Genomic DNA, 25,592 nt, shown 5'->3' with positions numbered 1-25,592 from the left:
TTACACCCACTCTGTGTGGGACACAGTTGGCAAATGCTGCCACAGTGCCTGGAGAAGGCCCTGGCCGTACTCAACTGTGCTGTTGCTGAGGGTTGAGAAGCCGCAAAGTTCACCATCCTGTGTGGGCTAAATACCACTGACTCGCTCAGTAGAATGATTTCCATGTCGGTAGTTCTGAGGCGCTACGCCTGCCTGAGAATGTCTGGCTTCTCTGGGGATGTCCGATTTACCCTTTTGGACATGTCCTTTGATGGCTGACGCCAGTTTGGTGACAAGGAGGACAACACGCTGGAGCGTTTCAAGGATTCTAGGGCTACGGCCAGATCCTTTGGCCTCGCAGCCACTTCTCGCCCCACACAGTCTGCCTTTCACCCCTTACGTGGCTACGGAAGGGGTCCCCCACCACGTTCCTCCCAGAGCCACAGGGCTGCGCAAGCTACCCAGCCTCTGCGTGGCCACAGACGTGGGACCCAGCATCGTGGGTCTGGGGGCTAGCGGGCGGGCCAGTCCACCAATGCCCCCTCTGCAGCAGCCTCCAAACCTTCCTAGTCCGATTTTTCAGGGCCACCAGTGGGCAGCAGGATCCGCCATCACCTCCCCCACTAGCATAACATCACATCGGAGAGGTGGGTTTTGCAGATAGTCCAATGGGGCTACTCCCTCCCCTTCGAGACTACACCTCCCTCCATGCCACCTACACTCCATCGTATGTCAGAGGATCATTTGGCCCTTCTGCACCAGGAAGTTACGCCTCTCTTGGCCAAGGGAGCTATCAAACGCGTCCCTGTGCCAGAAGTAGGTTGTGGTTCCTACTCCCACTACTTCTTTTTACCCAAGAAGGACAAAGGCTTGTGTCCCATCTTAGACCTCAGGGACGTCTACCACTTACTCCGGTAGGAGAAGTTCAAGATGCTAACCTTGGCTCAGGTCTGGGCTGTCCTCGATCCTGGAGACTGGATGGTAGCGTTGGACTTGAAGGACGCTTTTTTTCACATACCCGTCATGCCTGCCCACCGGCGTTCCCTACGGTTCACAGTATGTTGACAGTAGGCCACGAACATTTTCAGTTTACTGTGCTCTCTTTTGGCCTTACCAGCGCCCCTCGGGTGTTTACGAAAGTGATGGCGGTGGTCGCAGCTCAACTGTGCAGATCAGGGGTTCCAGTCTTCCCCTATCTCAACGACTGGCTGTTGAAAGCGGGCTCGCCCCAGGCTGTCGTCTCCCACCTCCAGACTGAGGCGGACCTCCTGCATTCGCTGGGGTTCACTATCAACGTGCCAAAGTCGCACCGGATTCCCTCTCAGAAGCTCCTTTTCATCAAAGTGGTACGGACACAGCGCAGTTTGGGGTTTATCCTCCTGAGCAGCAAGTCCAAGATATTCAGGCTATGATACTGATGTTTCAGCCTCTATCCCAGATTTCGGTGAGAATGACCCTGAGGCTGCTGGGTCTCATGGTCTCCTGCATCCTGCTGGTGGATCATGCTAGATGGCATATGCGGGATCTTCAGTGGGACCTGAAGTTCCAGTGGGGGCAGCATCAGGGGAATCTTTCCAAAGTCGTCCAGATCTCGGAGGGGACTGCAAGTCAGTTGCAGTGGTGGCTCACAAACCAGGATTGGGTCAGCGGCAGATCCCTCTCCCTTCCCCAGCCAGAGTTCACAGTAGTGATGAATGCGTCACTTCTGGGATGGGGCGGCCACATGAGAGAGGCGGAGAGCAGTGACCTCTGGTCTCCGGCAGAGTCCGGGCTCCACATCGACCTTCTGGAGCTCCGGGCGATTCATCTTGCACTGAAGGCATTTCTTCCCTCTGTCAAAGGAAGAGTAGTGCAGGTGTTCAGGGACAACACCATCGCTATGTGGTACTGCAACAAACATGGCGGGGTGGGGTCGTGGACCCTATGTCAAGAGGCTCTTCACCTTTGGACATGGCTGGAACATCAGGGCATATCCCTGGTGGTTCAAAACCTGGCAGGTTCCCTGAATGCCTGGTCCGACAAACTCAGCCGCCAGTGCATGATGGATCACAAATGGCGTCTTCACTCGGAGGTGGTGCAAGGTAGATCTATTCGCCACCGAAGAGATTGCCAGTGTCAGCAGTTCTGCGCTTTGGAGTTTCCAAGGCGGCACTCCTTCGACTATCTCTTTCGTCGTGAGTGGCGTCCTGTCTGCCTTTCCGCCTGTACCACTCCTATCCAGAGTGTTGAAGATCATCAAGCGCTACCAGGCCCTAGTCATTCTTGCAGCGCCGGTCTGGGCACAAAGAGTCTGGTACCCCGAGCTCTTGAACATGGACATTGATCCTCCGAACAGACTGCCTCTTTGGGAGGATCTTAAGTCACAGCAGCAGGGGACGGTCTTCCACCCAAACCTGTCCATTCTCCACCTCCTTGCATGGAGATTGAGCGGCAACAGTTGACAGCTTTCGACCTTCCTCCCGAAGTCTGTAATGTCATCTTGGCATCCAGGCGTCCCTCCACTAAAACAGTATACGCCTGTAGATGGAACAAATTTGTGGCATGTTGCACAGCAAAGGCTGTGGATCCCCCTTCTGCTCCTCTTTCAGAGGTTCTCCTCTTCATTCTTTCTTTGGCCCAGCAGGGCTCTGCTCTGGGCACTCTTAAAGGTTATCTTTCAGCCATTTCAGCCTTTCTTCGCCTTCCTCATCAGTCTTCTCTTTGCAAGTCCCCTATTAACAGATTTCTGAAGGGCATTACTCATCTCTCTCTTTCTTCTCCTTTCGTAATGCCCCTGTGGGACTTGAATCTTGTCCTCGCTAATCTTATGTGTGCTCCTTTTGCGCCACTACATAATTGTCCTCTTCGTCTCCTTACCTTGACAACTGCTTTCTTGCTTGGTATCACCTCTGCTCGCAGGGTGAGTGACCTTCAAGCCTTATCTTCCAGACCTCCCTTTCTTGCTGTCCATCCAGACAAAGTAGTCCTCTGTATTAGGCTCTCTTTTCTGCCCAAAGTGGTTACCTCTTTTCACATAGGTCAGACCATCACATTGCCCACCTACTTCCCACCTCCGCACCCTTCCAAAGAGGAGGAGAGACTCCACCGTCTGGACCCAAAACGTGCGCTGTCTTTCTACCTTGACCGCACAAAAGACTTCCAGGTGGACGATCAACTCTTCATGGGTATGTGGGCTCCAAGAAAGGTTGGGCAGTGCACAAACGTACCATCTCTTGATGGGTTGTCCTATGCATTAAGATCTGTTATTCTTTGGCTAAAAAGGAACCTCTAGTAGGACTGCGTGCCCACTCTACCAGGGATACGGCAGCTACTACTGCATTAGGACGTTGAGTTCCGCTGGTTGACCTCTGCCAGGCAGCACGTGGGCATCCCTGCACACGTTTACTAAGCATTACTGCCTGGACAGACAAGTCCGGTGAGACTGCTTTTTTGGCTGTTCTGTTCTCCAGGACTTCCTGGTGTGAACTTAGTTCACAGACCCACCTCCAGGGTTGGCATTGCTGGACTATCTATTCTAAGGTAAGGAATCTATAACTACAGTCTCTTTCAGATGAACAAGTTGCGTACCTTCGGTAATGATGTATCTGTAAGAGTCATTAGTTATAGATCCCTTACCGCCCCACCCATCCTCCCTGTTCTGCAAACTGACTTCTAGGGATAGGGACTCCCTTACAGGGCCCTAGTTATGTGCACCAGTGCTCAGTGTCTTACATGACTTGGCACTTCTGGCGTGGAAAGTTGTGTCAGAACTGACGTCAGCGCGCAGGGGCAGCATCTAAATAGACACTGCAACGTCATCCTGGTGACCACAACACAGACGACGAACGCGGAGTTGACCGATGCCACCTACCAACGCTCAGGGTTACTGTTACGAAAGGATTTCTCTGGATCCAGTCTGACGCCTTGGGGTAATTGTAAGATAAGGATAATACTAATGTCTCTTACAGATACATTGTTACCGAAGGTAAGTAACTTATTCGTATAGCGCAAACTTGACCCTAGTGGGTATCCGAGCACTTTACATGAAGGGAGGTAGGGTATAAATTGTACTAGCCAAATAGTTACAAATAAGAATGACATACAACATTGAAAATAAACAGAGTAATAAACTTGATATAAAAAAAGGAGGAAAAGCATCATAAAGAGTAGCTAGTACGGTTACATTCAATAAGCATAAGGAATTTGTCTTAGGGCAAAAAGTGATCATCAGAAATGATTTTGCTTCTTTTTTGAAGGAGGCGGTAGATAAGATGAGGCGAACATCGGTGGCAGAGAATTCCATAACTTAGGTGCGACAACTGAGAAAGCTCTATAGACCATTTTCTTTTTATTGAAACAGGGTTTCAGATGCAGGGATCGCGCACTTCGCGAAGGTCTGCAACCCCCTGATTTGTCAAGCTTTTGGGCCAGATAGCTTGGGGTATTGAAATGTAGGGCTTTGAATCATGCATGCAATCTTTAGTAGAATTCTTGCTTCATATGGTAGCTAATTCAGGGATTTTAGAGCCGGGGTAATGATATTATGTCTTTCTGTTCCAGAGATAAGTCTGGCTGCCAGGTTAAGGGATGTTCTTAGAGGGGCCAACTTGTATCGAGGTGGCCGCATAGTGTGGCACTATCATAATCCAGTCTGGGCAACACAAGAGCTTGAACTGCTAGCTTTTGGTCTTCATGTGGAAGGTAGGGTTTAAGTTTCCGCAGAATGCTCATCTGGTAGTTCGCTCCTTTAGTGACTGTGCTAATGTGATCCTGTATATTCAGATATTTGTCTAATGTAATTCACAAGGATCTAGCAGAATCTGTGATGTGAGGAGATCATTTGAGTGCTGTAAGATGTTTCATCCAAAGATCAATCTTGGGGATGTTATTCACAGGCGAGATGAGAAGGATTTCAACTTTGGCAGCGTTGAGCTGGAGATGGTTATCCGTGAGCCAAAATGAGTGTTTTGTAAAGTAGAATTGAAGTAGAATTGTAGTGAATGTATCTAGGACCCTATATAAATATTCCCGATTCATGTCCTTATGTGGTTATAACAAATCTTATCCTTATAAAGGCATAAGAATCATATCCATATTTAGTCATAGCCAATGCAGTCCAAATACGGCAAGGCTACTCCCATAGACTCCTAGAAAGTACAACGCTTTCTTTAAACAAACCAAGCCTCCAGCAGCCCGGGAATTCCCCCTGCTTTTGTTTTGATTTGAACAAGAACTCCTGGAGTCCAGAAAGAACTGTAAGTTCTTAGTGACGTCTTATGTCCAACCTTACGTCAAACTCTGCACCTTTCAGGTATAAATATACCAGCATCTGCCTTAAGCAAACACACGGTGGTTTGGAGCAGATCGGCTATCTACTTCCCCGAAGCCCAGCTGTAGCGAGTGCCGAAGGAAGCCGACCCTCCCCTTGACGCACTGAGAGAGACACTGTCTTTTCTCCTGCAGAGAAATTCCAGCTCCAGTGTTTCCAGTCACCCATGCGGGTTGCTGGGAGATCGAGTCCTGAGAAAGAGATGCAAGACCTCCTTCATTCTATAAACCAAGGTACGGAGCTGATTAGATCCTTAGAGAATTCTTGATTCAGATTCTTGGCAAAAACTAACTTAACTTAAACTGCAGCTCACTTACTCCTTCCCGCGTACTAGGCTTAGGTTAGGTACACCGGGGTAGGCGTATCTTAGAAGCACCAGTTGAGTATGTTTAGTCAATGATTTTATGTATGTATATATTTTATCCATTTTAAGTATCATATGGCTCAGAAACCATATAAATGCTTTTATAGTATTATTTCATAATACTCCTTTTACTGTACGCACTTTACTTCATGATAAGTATTGCAATTGTGGCAATTCACTTCTCTTGCACGAGAAAGAGGACTGCTCAATAAATAACACCTTTTATTGAAAACTCCTGTCTCTCTATTTCTCTGCACTCCTGGTGAAACTAAGTATGCACGATTGACTGAGTGAAATAGCTGTCTATTGTTTTCACATGACTCTGGAGATATACTCCTTGTTCTGGAGGGAGCAAAGTTGTCATGTTTATGCGGTTGTCAGAAACTAATCCCTTCTTGTCTAATCAGGAAAGTTAACCCCTTCCTGTTCATTCGAGAAAGTTTCTAGTGACCTCTGAGCTAGCTGGCATTCATAATTAAGTCTAAGATATTCAGTAGAGACCTAGTCGACCTCAGTCCTACGTCTAAACTATCGTTTATGTTATTCCAATGCGCAGAGCCTATTGGGAATATAGGAACTACACTACATGGCGCCCAACGTTTGGTAAAGCGATAATCTAACGCTAGATACTAGAGTAACTCAGTCGTGCTTTTCACACAGACCCCTTTTTCCTGTAAAATCTCCAATAGACGTCTGGAGTGGGTAAAAGGTTAATATCCGCCAGAACTTAGTAGGAAGAGATTCCTATGTATTAGTTTTTGGTTTAGTTAACGTTGAAGGATACAGTGTTCCAAAATATTGTGCACCTAATCTTTGTTTCCTTGAAACTTGCTCTGCAACAAAAAAACTTTCTGTCAGTAGAATGGGAGAAAGTGAGGACGAAAGAAAGAGAGCTAGAATAGCAGCTCAACTTATAGCGGATGACACAAGTCTCCGAGAAGAAGACCCGAATGCTATAATCATTCCGGTAAATGTCAGAAGAACTATAACTCTTAAACTTATAGAAAATGGACTATCATCAAGAGGTGGTACAGTCATATTTGTGGGAGAGGCCCATGAATATCGGCAGACAGAGGTATTCTATTCCTGGATACATTTTCCAGCAGCACACGCTGTGACACAAGATTTCCACTATTACAAAATAGAGGAATCTCCAACGGAATACGCCCCTTTCGAGGACGTTGAAATTCCACTAACATACCAAGAGCACCTGCTCTGGTTTAATGGCGCCCTAAAACATCAAAATCACATTACCAGGTTCGCTCCACTAGGTAGACCAGGAGCCACATGGCCGGTTCTAGCCAGCTACACACCACATCCCGACATTGAAAAAATGTCAAGCGATAAACTTTCAGTTAAACTAAAAGAATTAACAAAGGCATATAGAGAATTAGTTCAATTGGCAATTGACGATACAACATACCTGCAGAAATTGAAAGAAACAGATATAGCAGAACAACCTTTTGAACTTGCCAGAATCATAGAAAAATCCTATGAAGAACTAGGTAGAGATAGTTTGGGTGGTAAACCAGTAAAACCACAAATAACTGAAAATCCTGAAAAAACTTTTATTAAAAATAATCCGAATACTCCAAAAAAGAGGTGGGGAGGTAATAAACAAACCACTCCCAGAGAAAAACAGTTTCAGTCCAGAGGAAGGTCTCCTCAACGGAGAGATAGATCTCCAGAACGAGGAAGCAAGTCTCCCCACAGGGAACCCTCTGAGAAAAGATACAACCTTAGAGATAGGGATACATTGAGAAAACCTGACAGATATCAAGATATTGATACACGTCCCTCTCGATCTTTTCATACGTCCTCACAAAAATTGGAAAGACGAGGACGGTCAGAACACAAAGAAGAGCACGTCAAGTCCAAAGACAAGGAACCTGCTCACCAAAGTAAAAAATTACAATTTACAAAAAAGAAGGTAGCCAGTATTAAAATAAAACATGCCGAGGATTCTGAAGACACAACTGAAAAACGGAGAGTGGACCCAGACAATGCTAGACAGCGCAGCAGAAGTGACCATAGCTCGCAAGATCCTGATGAATCTTCTGGAGACAGTGGACACGAATGAATACATTCAAGTGGAAACTGCAGACACCAGAGTTAGCAAACCCCATAAATTATATGAAATAACATTGCGTATAGAGGGGGACAAAACTAGGAAAATAAGAGGTCTCTTTTGGGATAACTTGTCTAAAGGCTATGATATCCTGTTAGCTGAGAAAGACTGGCCACCAGAGTTTGTCAGGGAGTGCCCTCATGGCGAAGAAATGATTATGCCTGCCTTCTCAAATCACATTCCAATTCATAAAAAATACACATTTGCTAGAAAATTGGCAGTGGCCCAAGCCCCTGCATTATATAAAAATCATGTAGGATGGGATGAGGATTCTCCATACCACAAAATCCAGTTAAAAAAATCAACCAACTGCACAGAGGCAGTATCCTGTTAAACAAGAAGCTAAAAAGCAAGTCTGGGAGATCTTAGATCAACTTGAATATCAGGGGGTAATTGAAACATGCACCTCACAAATGAACAATCCTTTGTTTCCTGTCTCCAAGCCAGACGATTCATATCGTCTAGTTTTGGACTACAGTCACCTAAACTCCTGCTGCAAAACATTTACAGTACAAAACTCACACAGTGCAGCTCTAATGAATAACATCGCGCGCAAAAAATATAAAACGACATTAGATATCGCAAATGGTTTCTTCTGTCAAAACATAGCACCAGAAAGCAGGTATTTGACCGCTTTCTCCTGTATGGGGGCGCGAAAACAATTTTGCTGTCTCCCACAGGGATTCAAGAATAGCCCAGGATTATTCTCAGGAAGGGTAACAGAGTTACTACAAATGTATGACGATGAGGCATTATCTTATGTCGATGACATCTATCTTACAGACGACGACCTGGAGAGACACTTGAAAAGAGTGAACACCATAATACTTGGGTTCGCAGCTGAAGGGTACAAATTCAACTTTAAAAAGTCACGAATTGCTCACCTAACTGTCCTGTTTTTAGGATATGAATTATCAAGTGAAGGCAAAAGCCTAGCAGACCACTTCTTAGAGAAGTGTGCAGTACTCCAAGCACCAAAAAACGCTGAAGAACTTACAATCAATACTAGGTTTCCTGAATTCCGGAAGAACATACATTCTAAATTATGCAGAGGGTTAAACCTCTCTATGAATTAATAAAACCTGATTTCAAACCAATTAATTGGACTCAGAAACACACAGAAATTTTAAGATCATTACAAACAGACATGTTAACTAAAACGAAACTGCAAACACGCGCAAACGAACGCAACCTTGTAATCCGAGTCATCCCAGGAAGATGCGGATTCACGTACCTGACCTCTAATGAGGGAGAAACAGTACCAATAGCTTATAAATCACACTTGTACACACAAGCTGAAATGAAATTCAGTTCTACAGAAAAAATTCTGACTGCAGTTCAAACTGCTGTAGCAAAAGAAAGAGCCCTCGCACAAGGTAAACGAATAATATTCGTTACACCGGTACCTGCCCTAGAAGCAGTAACAAGAGCAAGCATTCCAAATGCTAAAGCTTTACATCCAAGATGGATACAATGGGTTAGTTCTCTTGCTGCATCAGACGTAGTATACGAATTTGATCCTAATTAAAAACACAAGAATTTCTCCAATATGAATATGAATGTCCTCTGCCGACCGAAATTCTGCCTCTCGAACATTACGGCTGTATAATATATACAGACGGTTCAGCACAACCCGCAGTTGGGGGTAAACAAGCATATAGTGCTGCGTGCGCGATTGTTAAAGGTCGTTGGCACGAAGGAAAATTCAGACCACTGGTCACTAAAACTCAATCTCTAGGAGATTGTACAGCTCAGCGAGCTGAACTACAGGCTTTTAAGATGGCGCTTGAAAATACCGATCGCGAATTCCCCACACTCATAGTGTGTGATTCATAGTACTGCTTTTAGTCTTACAATGAATACTTGCAGAACTGGGTTCAAAACGGCTTCAAAGATGCAAAAGGTGGCACAATCAAGCATAAAATGCTTTGGGAACAAGTAGTTCTTTTACAGAAAGAACTACAAAAGACTCACGTGATACATACACTGAGTCATCAACTTGATGGCGTTCACGTTGCAGGGAATTCATTGGCTGATGAGGCCGCGAAGGCAGCTGTGCAAACGGCTTCCGTAGCTGCCATCACCCGGTCAAAAACAAAAATAGACAGCGATATAATGTAGGCTGTCAGTGCTTCAGTAAAAGACAGTGTTAAGACACTCCCGAAAGGCTTTCCAGTAAAGTACTCATACAAAACTGATGCGAATAATGTTCCTTTTGCTCAAATCCCTGGAGTGGGGGATAGAGTAATTCCAAACATGGAACACAGGTTAGGACTAATTTTAGCGGCACACGAAGGGCTCGCTTCTGCACATGCTGGTGTTTCCGCCACAGTATCATTATTAAAACAGAGATATTGGTGGCCACGCATGAGAAAACAGACTAGAAACTATGTTCTAGAATGTGAAATATGCCAAAGAATGAAAGTATCAACAGTGAAACGACCAGCGCAGACGCCCCTTCTAATCTCAGATAAACCATTAGCATGTGTTTACCTGGACCACTGTGGTCCCTTGCAAAGGGATGGCAACTATAAATATATCATGGTCGCAGTGGATTCCTGCATGAGGTTCATTTGGATGTGGCCCCAGCGCTCGGCTGACGCCAGAACTGTTATAAAAGATTTGCGAGTCTTTATCGGCACATACGCAATTGGCATGCTACATTCTGACCAGGGTTCTGCGTTTAGCTCTCGAGCTTACAAGGAGGCCATGGCCAGCATGGGCATTGCATTGCGGTACTCTAGTCCATTCCATCCCGAGGGAAATGCGGTAGTGGAGAGAAAAAAACGTGACATAAAGCAATCTATAACGGCGAGGGTATTAGGTTCAGGTGATGGGTGGGTCAAACATCTAACAAGTGTCCAACGTAGTCTTAACAATCTGCCAAGAAATTCTCTAAGAGGTATCACTCCATACGAACTATTGTTCGGTACTAGAATGATAATTCAGGACTTAGATTGTCAGACTTCAGTGGTGAAAGAAAAATCATTTGATATCAAAGATCGTTTGGCTGTTTTACAGGACTTAAATGAAACAAGAAGAAGTCTACGTAACAAAAAGTTAAAGCCAACAGCCACTGAAGAAAAAACACCTGTCCCAGCAAGACCTGTCTGGATTACAAAGATTGGGGATTTAGTCAGAAAGAAGATCACGGTGAAGAAGGAATTTGGGCCTTCTTACAGAAAAGCAGTACCTGTCTTAGCTGTCAGCGGAACAAGATCAGTAGTACTACCGCCCCTTGCTGGTAAAAAGGAGAACAGAGTTGTATCAATCGACCTGGTAAAACCACAATCATGTGGCCAATAATAAGTAGTAGGCCCAGTGGACTCCCAAGAAGTAGCAGAAGACCAAACCTGGCTACAATCCAAGAGGTTCAAACGGAGAGACTAATCACTTTTGATAAACCTGCAGTGAATAAAAAAGGCCTATGCAACAAAGCCATGGAACTTGTGCCTCTTGAAACCCAAATTGCAACAATTCGTCGAGAAACACCTGTCTACAATGATGTAGCTTCAGACTATACTAATGTGACAAAAGAAGATTCAAAGACTAAAGAAAATCCGGAAGCAATTCCAACAATTGACAGAACTGCATCTGGCTACTTCATCAATTTCGATGACTTTTGTGATGATCCAAGTGAACATGAAGACAAGCCAGCAACAAAAAGTTTTAAACAAAAAGTGACTGAACTCTTGCATCAACTCAAAGAAACATATCTGATTTCACCATGGATTGAATTATGGATTGTGTTAGGTGTACTTTTCCTCCTTTGTTGGCTCATCATGATTTTATGTTTGGGTAGATTTATTGATGGAAAATATAGTACAATGGACACAGCAAGTCAGAACATCAACTTGGTCCTAAAGCCACACAGATCATCTCACATCAAGAAAAGAGAACTGTCATCAGTGAACATCACAGCCATTCCAATACCTGGTGGTGTAGCAAGGGACAAAACGGATTACAAAATCTATGGCCCGATTGAGCTCTTGAAATATCCACACCAGTTCAAGGTTTCCTTAAGTGACTTTGTAAAACTAAGCACTTTCTCTGATGATTGGGACTTTGAAAATATTAATAATATGATGTCAGATTTAGAAATGTCAGCAAAATTCAACAAACATGATCATTTGCAGGGTTCATCAAATTATGAAGAAATGTATTGCTATAATCATTATGGTCATCACTATTTGCATAAATCTGCTAATCCTAGAAATGTTTTTACTTATAATCAATGGGAACATTGTCCAACACCGCCAAAAGGCAGCTCGAAAACATTTTATGAGAAATTCCCATACTTCTCAGGGTTTAACACAACTGATCCAGAAACGTTTTATTTCAAAATGTTAAATAAGACAGGAATGAAAAACATGTTGACAAATACTAAATTGATTTATTCTGAAAAATTGTATGAAAAAATGACTACATTTGGTTTTGAATTTTGGAAAAACAACATTGAAACAAAAACCATCTGGGGTACAAAAGACTGGCAGGTACAAGGTTTAGAATCAGTATTCAGAGCCTGCATGATCCCAGAACAGATAATATTCCTGAATGACACCATTCAACAAACAACCTGTCTCGGCCTAGCCAAGATAAAAGACCTAAACAAACCGTCTATTCCTAAGCCCATACCTGTTAGTAATAGCACTACAGATGTGGAGATAGACGTATCCCATATTTTGCACCAAAACAGAACAAATCCTGATTGGAAAAAATGGTTGATCTGGCCCACAGACACTTATAACTGTCAAAATAGATTCCTGAACAAAATACAGGGGTTCAAACAGAACAGGCCAGACCCAAGATATTCCCAGAGACAACATCCAGAGATAGTTACAACATACAGTGTAGGAAAGCTATGCCTCGAAAGGCTACACAAATCCACACTGGCTGAAATTAAGCAACACTTGACTTTACTTAAGGAAGGTGCTGACTTGTGAGATTTCATACTGGGACCTCGCAAACAGCGTCAAAAACGTTTCATATACGCCGATATATACGCTGCTTACAACGAAGCCTGGAAAGTAATACAAATTGAAACTGCTGAAAAAATACGAGAAATTGATCGTATTAATTTGGAAAAATCATTTTCTGTAGTGGACAATGGGTTAACGACTCTGTCCTCCAGAATTTATTCACTGGACAGCATTGTATCATCTGCTATTGATATAATAGAGCAGGACTTGTTAATGTTACAACATGGCCAGTCCCAATTGCGTGCTATTGTACAGTTAGGCTTGACGTTACAAAATCTGCGTTCAGGCTACGTGCCATGGCGTCTACTCAACACAGCGTCATTATTTTCTATCTTTAACCTTACTGATAAACAAATCAGTTTGGCACAAAAAGGAGCAGACAATACGATTCTGAGCATTAAAAAACTTGAGAGATTACCATTGACAATGTCAGAGAGACCTGTCATTGAATGGATAATACATGGTACAATTACAATTCCGATAACTTTTCAGTTTCAGTATTGCCAAAAGTATATACCAGCAGGCCTGTATGAAAGGTTGGGTAAAGGATACATCAAGTCAACATGGAATTTACCTTATACACATAAATGTTATAGTGAAGGGAAAAAAGAGGTATTTCTTAGTGGTAACAATTGTAAAAAATCACTAAGCGGTACAGTTCTGTGTCAAGGTATTAACTTGCATGGAGCCTGCGAAGGTTCATCAAACAACCTTTCATGTCACCTGCACGGCACTCCTGCAACACAGATAGAGCCTTTTTTCAGACAACTTTCCAACGGCAGCTATGTTATAATAAGTGACCGCAGCTGTTGTGGCATGGTGCCAGGAAAAGCCTATCTCGTGAGCGTTACTTCCATGGTCACTTGTTGTATGCAAGTATTGTATCCAAACAGCAATCCAGACATGGAGGCGGCAATATGGCCATCTTTGAATATCTCTTCTATTCGAATTGATACTTTAAGTAGAATGAAGTCTATTCTTTTACAGACAACTGTGCCTTTAACCTCGTCCAAAGAGACATATGATCTGCAAGTTGCAAGGACAGCGGCAGAGATACATTCCCTATTATCGACAAATTGCCCCGTGCATTTCGTAGAAATGTTAAGACAAATCTTAAACATGTCAGATACCAGTGGCATCGCACATGTATTTAAGACAATTTATTCGGGACTGTTAGCACCCTTTGAAACAGTTCTTGGCATCTTCCCGAATTTTGTGCATTCTGTGTTCGGCGGACTGCCTCTTCTTTTGGGACTCGTAGCAGGAATTTTATTTTTGTTCCTTCTGCTCCGATATGGCAAACCAAGCCACAGAGAAAACTCAGGCAACAATGGAAGAAATGATCCTAGCTATACGATACCGAGAACGGATCACTAATCTCCTCGGCTTTGCCCGGCTAAAGATCTGAGTACTACCTGGTTTCTTTCATTCAGACCAATCTGGCAAGATTGCATCTTACCTGTGCTTCGATGTCTGCTATGCGGAGAAGAATACGTGTTGGACGTCTGTCTTATACTACCATCAGCGGTACCTATGGATATCGATACTTTGCTTGGTTCGGTAACGGCTCATGCAACGTGTTGTCCCCAGCGGCTACCTATTCTGATGACGGCATTCGTTGAGACTTCACCATTACGATTAGGTGGCGGTGAAGTACGAGATGAAAGCAGCACCACACAGGTACAACCTTCCGTGAATATTGCTGATCCAGACATCGATGATGGCAATGATTCTCACATATGCACTATTTCAGCTTTTTCAAACTTGGTCGAACTTTCACCTGCTGTTGTAGACCAATTTTTCGCAAGCCTGTCTGATTTGATGTTCTCTCCTAACAACGAGAATAACTTTCGAAACAACGAGCACACAGCGTTCCCTGAACTCTGAATTCGGCCTTCAGTTTTTGATAAACAAGACTACTGAAAACAATTGGAACTATTTTTTCCCCTGAAAGCGAAATTATTTTTTCCATTTCCAAAATATTTACCTTTTTTCTGCTACATGGTACTCTGCTTAAAGTAGAACTATTCTTAGAGAACAGAACTTCTTTTTTTTAGAGACTCTAGAGACAATATTTTGACTTAGCCTCTAGCACATGTACAGTATTGTATAAATATGTGATGAAATGGTCTCGACCTTCTTTTCTGTATTAAGAGCCATTTCATAAATGTAATTTTCGCAAATCATTCAGCCAAACGTACTATATATGCATTTTTTGAATAATACCACTGCTTGAAAAACGTACAGTATAATACTCATTTTCGTGTATATACCATATACCATACACCATTTCAAATGCAATTTATGTATTTTTGGGTGGGTTGGAAAACACATGCATCGTTATATGTTTAGTATTGCTTAGTATTTAGTAATGATGGACATTATACGTGGAGTGGATGTTGTGAATGTATCTAGGACCCTATTTAAATATTCCAGATTCATGCCCTTATGTGGTTATAACAAATCATATCCTTATAAAGGCATAAGAATCATATCCATATTTAGTCACAGCCAATGCAGTCCAAATACGGCAAGGCTACTCTCATAGACTCCTAGAAAGTACAACGCGTTCTTTAAACAAACCAAGCCTCCAGCAGCCCGGGAATTCCCCCTGCTTTTGTTTTGATTTGAACAAGAACTCCTGGAGTCCAGAAAGAACTGTAAGTTCTTAGTGACGTCTTATGTCCAACCTTACGTCAAACTCTGCACCTTTCAGGTATAAATATAACAGCATCTGCCTTAAGCAAACACACGGTGGTTTGGAGCAGATCGGCTATCTACTTCCCCGAAGCCCAGCTGTAGCGAGTGCCGAAGGAAGCCGACCCTCCCCTTGACGCACTGAGAGAGACGCTGTCTTTTCTCCTGCCGAGAAATTCCAGCTCCAGTGTTTCCAGTCACCTTTGCGGGTTGCTGGGAGATCGAGTACTGAGAAAGAGATACAAGACCTCCTTCATTCTATAAACCCAGGTACGGAGCTGATTAGATCCTTCGAGAATTCTTGATTCAGATTCTTGGCAAAAACTAACTTAACTGAAACTGCAGCTCACTTACTCCTTCCCACGTACTAGGCTTAGGTTAGGTACACCGGGGTAGGCGTATCTTAGAAGCACCAGTTGAGTACGTTTAGTCAATGATTTTATGTATGTATATATTTTATCCGTTTTAAGTATCATATGGCTCAGAAACCATATAAATGCTTTTACAGTATTATTTCATAATACTCCTTTTACTGTACGCACTTTACTTCATGATAAGTATTGCAATTGTGCAATTCACTTCTCTTGCACGAGAAAGAGGACTGCTCAATAAATAACACCTTTTATTGAAAACGCCCGTCTCTCTATTTCTCTGCACTCCTGGTGCGACTAAGTATGCACGATTGACTGAGTGAAATAGCTGTCTATTGTTTTCACACGACTCTGGAGATATATTCCTTGTTCTGGAGGGAGCAAAGTTGTCATGTTTATGCGGTTATCAGAAACTAATCCCTTCTTGTCTAATCAGGAAAGTTAACTCCTTCCTGTTCATTCGAGAAAGTTTCTAGTGACCTCTGAGCTAGCTGGCATTCATAATTAAGTCTAACATATTCAGTAGAGACCTAGTCGACCTCAGTCCTACGTCTAAACTATCGTTTATGTTATTCCAATGCGCAGAGCCTATTGGGAATATAGGAACTACACTACAGAATCACCTCCTCTAGGGATGGGATTTTGAGATACAATTGAGTGGCATCTGCATACATGTGATAATGGATGTTATCGGATTTTAAGGGGTCAGCTAGTGGTTCCAGGAATATATTGAAGAGAATGGGTGAGAGAGCGTATCCCTGCGGAACTTCAAGAGTTACCGCGTAGGGCTTAGAAAGGGATTGATTAATTTTGATTCTCTGGGATCTATTTTGGAGGAATAAAGAAAAACATTTCAGTATGACCCGGGATAAGCCCATCCTTTGTTCCAATAGATTTAGTAGACTATTGTGTTCACCCATATCAAAGGCGGAAGATAAGTCAAGCAGTATCAGACGGCATGATTCATTTAACTCGTTGGCTGCTGCCGTTGGCCAACGGTCGTCGCGAGCACTACCTCAGTAGTGCTGCGCACGTCCGTTGGCCGACGCGGCCCCATCCGTTCTTCGAACGGTCTGCACTGGCGCGGAACGTTCGTAGCAGCCAGCGGGTTAAATCCAGCATTTTTAGTATGTCATCCACAATATGAGTGAGTGCAGATACTGTGCTGGAACACCGGATACTTTGCCGGAAGCCTGATTGGTGTTGGTCAAGGAGTTGAAAAATGTCTGTGTTTGCAAATTTGAATCTGGACAAATTTTTCTTGGAGCTTGGGAAGAGTAGGGATGATGGAGATAGGTCGGAAGTTGTTGGGATCAGAGCAGTCTACATTAGCTTTTTTTAAATGGGGGTTTACTTGTCCTACTTTTAGACAGTGGGAGATGGTGCCTTGACGTAGCGAGGCATTTACAATCTTAGACCATAAGGGAAGAATGATGACTTTGATCTCTTTAAAGGTAGATGGTCAGTGAAGTGATTAGATGGGTTCAATGATGAAGGGATGTTGTAGATGTCACTTTCATTGATTGATATGGAAGTGTGCCAAGAGGCATTGTTTTTGGAGCGGTGCCTGGGTGGATCACTCCCTTCACCATACTGGGGGGTGTGTGGAAAGCTGAGTGAGGCACACTATACAATTACTAAGGCACTTGCTCAGGTTGATAATGACTCTCCTTTTCCATTGCTTCAGCAGCAGTATTTAAGAAGGATGCCGCAAAGACTGCCTCAGTGGATGCTTTTAACTTGCTTTTAATTCTTTTTTTTTTTTTTAAAACCTTGATTGCCGCTTTGCACTTTACCTGAATACTATTTTGCACATTGCACCTTATGGCTCCATGATCCCCAGTCCACCACGGTCTTTAGGGCCGCTTGTGTGGAGGGACGTAGCTCCTCCTCCTGCCCTCGTCCCATCCGAGGGGGGGACTACATTTAACTCTCATGAGCTGTCGGCCGCGCAGCAGGCGCGCCAAAGGCAAGCACGTCTGCCCCCGTCCACGTCTGGACAGCAGCCAGGGCCAGCCATGCTGTCCGTTCGACCTCAAACAACAGGATAAGATGGTCCAGAAACCATCTTTTGTCCATGAAAAGTAAATCCTGCCTATGTATGCCTGACACCAACCTTGGCAATGACATGTATCCCAGCCCCTGCACGAACTGTCTATGGGTTACTGAGAACATGACAGAGCACACGGTCACCAGTAGTAGGGAAGACCATAAAGCGGTATGTAGCAAACAAACAACTAAAATTAAGGTGTGTGTGATCAATTGTAGATCTCTGGTCAAGCATGCAACGGACATATGGCTACTACTGGAGGAGGGTAAATCGGATGCCATGTTCATGACAGAAACATGGCTCAAAGAGGATACCACACCCGTAATTGCCATGGCTATCCCTCCTGGCTTTAAAATCTGCTGTGCACATAGGGAGGGGTCTAAAAGAGGAGGGGGTAGCAATTATATTTAGAGACTCATGGGAAGGCGAGTCCTCCTGGGTGCCTAAAATGAATGCAATGGAAGGCCTAAATTTCTGCCTACAAATTAGCCCCTCCACTTCGCTTTCAGAACTTTTGATCTATAGACCCCCGATTGCGCAGCTAGCGCCACTTCAGAAGTCTGCGATTACATAGGACAGAAATCCCTTGCATATGCTAATTTCACGGTACTGGGGGATTTTAACCTTCATGGGGATAACCCGAATTGCACCCAGGCTGCTCACTTGGAAGCTGCTCTTGCTGGAATCAATCTCGTTCAGCAGGTAAAACTTCTGACTCACAAGGCAGGGCACATCCCGGACCTTGTGTTTATGAACATGCCATCCTTGAGTACGAAGGACCCCTGCCAGGTGGTATGGTCAGACCACTACTTGATTCCTTTTGCAATCTGCCTGGACAAAGAAAGGCAGCAGGCCGGCTCACGCATGATCCGAAAAAGGTACTGGAAGAAGCTTACGCCAGAAACTTTAGGACCGGCACTACAGGAGAGCCAACCTCCATTCATACATGATCCCAATGCAGATCGGCTGACATTTCACAACTGGATTTCCACGGCAAAAGATACTGTGGCTCCATCCAGACACACTAAATCACGGAGGCAACTGCCCTCGTCCCCGTGGTTTTCTGAATCCCTTAAACTGGACAAAAGTAGATGTAAACGCCTAGAACGCCAGTGGCGTGCTGGCGTGCTAACTATGGCGAGACATCTAAATCTACATACAAGAAAGCCCTTAAAGAGCTACACAAAAGTATAAAAATGGCTAGAAGAGAGTACATAGCAAAGAGTATTAAGACAGCAGAGAACTCAAGCAGGGAGTTATTTAAGGTTGTGAATGCCTTCCTGAAGCCTCAAGAAATACCAACTGAAGCCCACTCCTTGACCTCACTATGTGAGAATATCGCCAACTTCTTTGATAATAAAATTCGGACCATCCACAACTCCTTCATGGACTATGCTGCAACGACTAAAACTGATACGACTGGGAGTAACCATTCACAAGCCTCGCTTAGCGAATTCTCCCCAATTACGTTGCAAGATGGAATGGCTCTGATTCTTAACTGCAAATCTGGATCGCCAGAGGACCCCTGCCCCCCGAAACCCTGGAAGGTAGTTTTACAGCGAAGATGCTGATCCATATTTGGAACACTTCCTTAACAACTGGCTTTTTCCCTGAGTCGTGGAAACACGCCATTGTTCTGCCCCTTAGGAAAAAACTTAACGGAGTGCCTGGCGATTTGAGCAATCTCTTCTCCCAGCCCCTGCAAAAATGCTGGAGAAGTGGGTGCAAAGACAGCTATCCTCGTTTATTGAGGATCATGGCATCTTGCATGATACCCAATCTGGGTTCAGGCCGGGTTTTAGCACCGAAACGGCCCTCTTGGAGGTATCAGAATCAATAAGAATGACAGTGGACTCAGGGGCATCAGCGATGCTGGTACGCCTAGACTTGTCCGCTGCATTCGACACAGTGGACCATACAATACTGTGTTATGTTAAATGTTTATAGAGCGCTCACATCACCCTGGGGCATCGCGGCGCTAACCAGAAAGACAGGTATCCTAAGAAGCCGCGCGGGAGCAGATAGAACTGCCCGGAGTTAAAACAGGTGTGCTTTCAGCCGTTTCCTAAACGCACTGTAGCTCGTTATTTCCCGTAGATCCAGAGGGAGCAGATTCCAGTACTTGGGAGCCAAGAATGAAAATGATCTGCCACCCGTACGGACCAGCCGAATCCGGGGGATCTGAAGCAGATCCTGGGTGCTTGATCTAATGTTCCTGCTCGGGATATATTTACGCAGTTTGTTCTGTAAGTAAACTGGGCCAGTGTTGTTCACAGCCTTATATGTTAAGCAGCAGATCTTAAAGCGGGACCTTTTATTTTACTGTCAACCAGTGTAGCTTCTTTAAGAGAGGAGCAGAAGGAGAACCTGCCGGCTGGTTAAGGATCATTCTGGCAGCCGTGTTCTGCACCACCTGCAATTTGGCTATTAGAGTCTCTCTGACTTCCGCTAACAAAGCGTTTCCATAGTCCAAGCGGGAGACTGCTGCATAGACTCAAGGATATTGGCGTGGGGGGCTGGTTTGGAGATGGCTGAAATCGTTTCTCTCCAACCGGACACAACATATTGCCCAACAAGCACACAAATCCAAACTCAAGCAGATCTGGTGTGGAGTCCCACAGGGATCAGCACTCAGCCCACTCCTTTTTAATATCTATCTGGCCCCGCTGATTTCTCTCATAGCAAATTGGGGTGTGAAGGTGATATCTTATGCTGACGACACCCAGCTGGTGTTTGTTTTCTTTTAAACAACAAGCGGTCAATGCCTTTAAGAATTTTAAGGGTTGCCTGACCGATATCTCCCTATGGATGAACAAAAACAAATTGAAGCTTAACGCTGAGAAAACGGAGGTACTATTTTTGGGAAATACTCTTCCGCCACCTGCGGACCTATGGTGGCCGCAGGAAATGGGGCCTCCTCCCACCCCGGCAAACTCTGCTAAAAATCTAGGGGTAAAAGGGGAGACTGATCTCTCGCTCTCAGCTCAGATCACGCAGGTGTCTTCTACCTGTTTTGGCAAACTGATAAGCTTATGAAAATTAATCCATCTACTACCTGAGGACTGTCGTCGAGTGGTAATACATGCCACGGTGACAGCTAGATTGGACTATGTGAACAGTCTATATGTAGGCTTACCTGTATATTTGATTAAAAGACTGCAAATGGTCCAAAATGCGGCTGCGAGAATGATTAGGCGAGTACCTTACTGCCATCATATCTCCCCGCACATTAAGAAGCTTCACTGGTTGCCCGTGGTCAGGAGAATTGAATTTAAGTCCTTGACATTTGCTTTCCGCTCCGTACATGGTAAATGCCCAAGCTATTTGAAACTGCGCTTATGCAGCTATAAACAGAATAGGCTCCTGAAATCGAATTCTCTAAATCTACTATGTGTTCCGAGGTTCAAGAAAGTGCGGTTTGGAGGTAGATCCTTCACGGTTATGGCTGGTAAGCTATGGAATGCTTTCCAAACTTCCTGCGACAGATAGAATCTGAGCCACTTTTCAGGAAAGCACTGAAAACTTGGCTTTTTAGCCAGAACTGAGGGACTAGGTTATCATTAAGAGTTCTTGTTGCACGCACTTCGGTCTTGCTTTAGCGCTGGGACACCTCTGCTTGAGGTAGCTGTTCGCGCTTTTACAAATGCCATTATTATTATTATTCGACATCGCCACCTTCCCGGAGAGCTGGAAGCACGCCGAACTCAGCGCTCTACTCAAGAAACCATCAGCAGACCCAACCGACCTCAAGAACTACCGCCCCATCTCGCTGCTCCCGTTTCCGGCCAAAGTCATCGAGAAGACCGTCAACAAGCAACTGGCCGCCTTCCTCGAGACGAACGGCTCCCTCGACCACTCGCAGTCTGGCTTCCGGGCCAACCACAGCACCGAGACCGCCCTGATCGCTGCCACCGATGACATCCGAGCCCTGCTCGACAACGGAGAAACAGCGGCCCTCATCCTCCTGGACCTCTCCGCGGCCTTCGATACTGTCTGCCACCGCACCCTAGTACAGCGCCTCAGCAACGTCGGAATCCAGGAGAAGGCACTGGAGTGGATCACCTCCTTCCTCGCCGGAAGGACACCGAGTCCGCCTCCCCCCGTTCAGATCGGAAGCCACCGAAGTCATCTGCGGCGTTCCTCAAGGCTCCTCGCTCAGCCCAACACTCTTCAACGTCTACATGAGCCCCCTCGCAGACATCGCACGCCAGCACAACCTGAACATCATCTCCTACGCCGACGACACCCAGCTGATCCTCTCCCTCACCAACGACCCCGCCACCGCCAGAGCCAACCTACACGAAGGGATGACAGACGTAGCCAAATGGATGTCGAACAGCCGCCTGAAACTGAACTCAGACAAGACGGAAGTCCTCATCCTGGGATCCTCACCCTCCGCCTGGGACGACTCCTGGTGGCCCCCCGCCCTGGGCAGCGCACCCAAACCAACAGACCACGCACGCAACCTGGGCTTCATCCTGGACTCCTCCCTCTCCATGACCAGACAAGTCAACGCCGTCTCCTCGTCATGCTTCAACATCCTGCGCATGCTTCGAAAGATCTTCTGATGGATCCCCACCGAGACCAGGAAGACGGTCACCCAGGCCCTCGTCACCAGCCGTCTGGACTACGGCAACTCCCTCTACGCTGGAACCACCGCCAAACTCCAGAAAAGACTCCAGCGGATCCAGAACACCTCAGCACGACTCATCCTGGACATCCCCCGCCGCAGCCACATCTCCGGACACCTGAGAGACCTGCACTGGATCCCGGTCAACAAGAGAATCACCTTCCGGCTCCTCACCCACGCACACAAAGCCCTACACAACCGAGGACCAGGATACCTCAACAGCCGCCTCAACTTCTACGCTCCCAAACGCCAGCTTCGATCGACCAGCCACGCCCTCGCCGCCGTCCCCCGCATCCGAAGAGCCACCACAGGAGGAAGGTCCTTCTCCTACCTGGCCGCCAAGACTTGGAACTCCCTTCCGACCCACCTCCGCCTGACCCAGGACCACCTCGCCTTCAGGAAGCAGCTCAAGACCTGGCTGTTCGAGCAGTAGCGGACCCCCTCCCCCCAGCGCCTTGAGACCCTCCGGGTGAGTAGTGCGCTATATAAATGCTCTGATTGATTGATTGATTATTATTATTACTATGCAGGCCCTCTTAGGGTCTTTTTCTGCTGCTTATCTTGGTCTTGGGCATGTTACCCTCGATGGAGACGACAATGAGGGAATGGAAAACTTACTCCCACCTCATTACATTGATGCTAGCTTATATCTTGATCTCTAGAATGCCTGTGGCTTGGAAATATGACCGAAATGGATTAGAATTCGCTCAAGCATCCCCCAACAGAGTAAAGCTACCTCTTCTGCAGTGGTCGCATGCAAAGGTGTTTGATTTACATTTGCCTACAGTGGAGACTAAGGCTAAATGTTTAATCTAGATTTGCAGCCCAGGCCATAAACTTTGGAGTCCTTGCTGTGATTTCACAAAACCTTCATGGCAGCCTGGTCCATCCTCTACCTGAGAGCTTTATGAATCAAACGGGAATAATGAAAGTCAATCCTAATTTTGTTCTCATTGCACTACCAGACAAGGAATCTGAGAAAATAGACCCTTTGAGTAAAAGAGTGTCCTCTTCGGCTAACATTGTCCTTTTCTCTTTAAATGATGCGTGGGTCACTAGCTCATGCCCCAGGGACATGGTGAGTGAGATTTTGCCCACTCTGCCCGAGAATTTCCAGGTTTCTCTTTCCATGATAGTAGAGGATTGCCTAGATGCAGAAAAATATATTTTGTGGTCTGGGCATGTGGATTGTATCACCCGGGCTATGGACACCGGTGTAATCCAGTGTCTCATTTCGATGAGTGCCACTTGGCTTTCTGGGGATTTCATGTTTTACCAATGGACAGCTCCTTGATGGGGTATAGGCTATGTGGCAAAAAAGGCAAACTGTACTAAAAAGCTTTAAAGACAGCAAAGCTGCAGCTCGTTCTCTGGGCAGTTATTTCCCTGCTCACCAATTTCAACAGCATTATTGGAAGTGGAAAGGATGATTAAGGGATCTTGCCTATTGTCAAAGGCATCCATCGTAGCTTGTCAATCAGTCAGCCGCATCCTGGCTTCAAATACAGGGGTGATGGTAGGAGCCATGGTCATCAGATGTAACAGTCCTCCTCTGCCTAGTGCCACCTCCACCACCAAGTTACATTTGCTTACTATCCAATAACCATTTGAAGCCAATAGGAGGCAGGGTTCAGTGTAGTCTTTGTGACTGGTGCGCCTTCCAGAAACAACTGTACGGGCAAAGAGTGTTGATACAAACCGACAACACCACAACGATGTTCTACATCAACAAACAGGGAGGAACGCAATCAGTCGCACTATCCAACCTAGCACAGGACATATGGAGATGGGCCATCCCACTCAAGATAGACCTCCTAGCTATACACCTACCGGGAAAGGACAAAGTGGAGGCAGACTGGCCCAGCAGATAGACATCGGCATCCCACGAGTGGGAGCTCAATGCACAAGAAACACAAAGGCTATTCAAGAAGTGGGGGACACCAACAATAGACCTATTGCAACACACCAGAATGCAAAATGCTGATACGTCACATCCAGGCAACCAGTGGATCAATCCCAGGGGAATGCCCTATGGATAAGCTGGTTGAAAAAATGTGCCTACGCTTTTCCCCCGATACCACTGATGCACAGGGTACTCAGCAAATGCAGAACCAGCAACATGACGCTGATTCAGGTGGCACCACAGTGGGCCAGGCAGTCATGGTTCTCACAAATAGTGGAAATGGCGCTGGGACCACCTCACAAGTTCGGAAAAAGGAAGGACTTACACTCCTTACAAAACCGAGAGGTACCCCAGCCAGAGAGCTTCTGCCTAGCTGCATGGCTCCTGAAGACATAGAGTTTGCACACCTGAAACTGCCAGAGAGCACACTGCGGGTGCTACGAGAGGCAAGGAGATCTACCACACGAAGGTGCTATGTGGCAAAATGGAAAAGATTCACACAATGGTGCATCAAGGTAAAACTACACAAAAAGATGACAAAGGAATCAACGGTGCTAAAATATTTAACACACCTGCTAAAATCAAACCTAAGTTCTACCTCGCTGAGAGTACATCTAGCAGCGATAGTAGCCTACACAAGAGGAGAGACGGAAAGGAGCTTCTTTACATAACAAGTAGTAAAAAGATTCCTGGAAGGGGCTAAAAGGATCGCACCACCAAAGAGGATGCCGCCACCGGCATGGAACCTTAATTTAGTCCTAACAGAGCTTATGAAGGCGCCTTTTGAACCCATCCATAAGGCCGCACTACAAATGCTCACGATGAAGACAGCCTTTCTCGTGGCAATCACCTCGCTACGCAGGGTAAGCGAACTGCAAGCACTAACGCTACAAGAACCTTACATCCAAATACACAATGACAGGTTGGTGATGAGAACAGACCCACGCTTTATGCCAAAGGTGGTGTCAAGGTTTCACATGAACCAGACAATACAGATACCAAGCTTCTTTCAGAAACCATCCACAAGCGCAGAGAGGGCACTGCACACTCTGGACGCTAGAAGGGTAGTAATGCATTAAATGGAAAGAACTAAAGAGCACAGGAACAACAGTTCTTGGTGTCCTTCGCAAGCAGTTTCCTGGGTAGACCAGTAACTTAGGCCACCATCGCACGATGGATCGCA

This window comes from Lissotriton helveticus, chromosome 7 (genome assembly GCF_964261635.1).
Source record: "Lissotriton helveticus chromosome 7, aLisHel1.1, whole genome shotgun sequence".
Classification (NCBI taxonomy): Eukaryota; Metazoa; Chordata; class Amphibia; order Caudata; family Salamandridae; genus Lissotriton; species Lissotriton helveticus.
The sequence above is the reverse complement of the archived record's forward strand: the minus strand, read 5'-3'. Positions refer to the sequence as shown.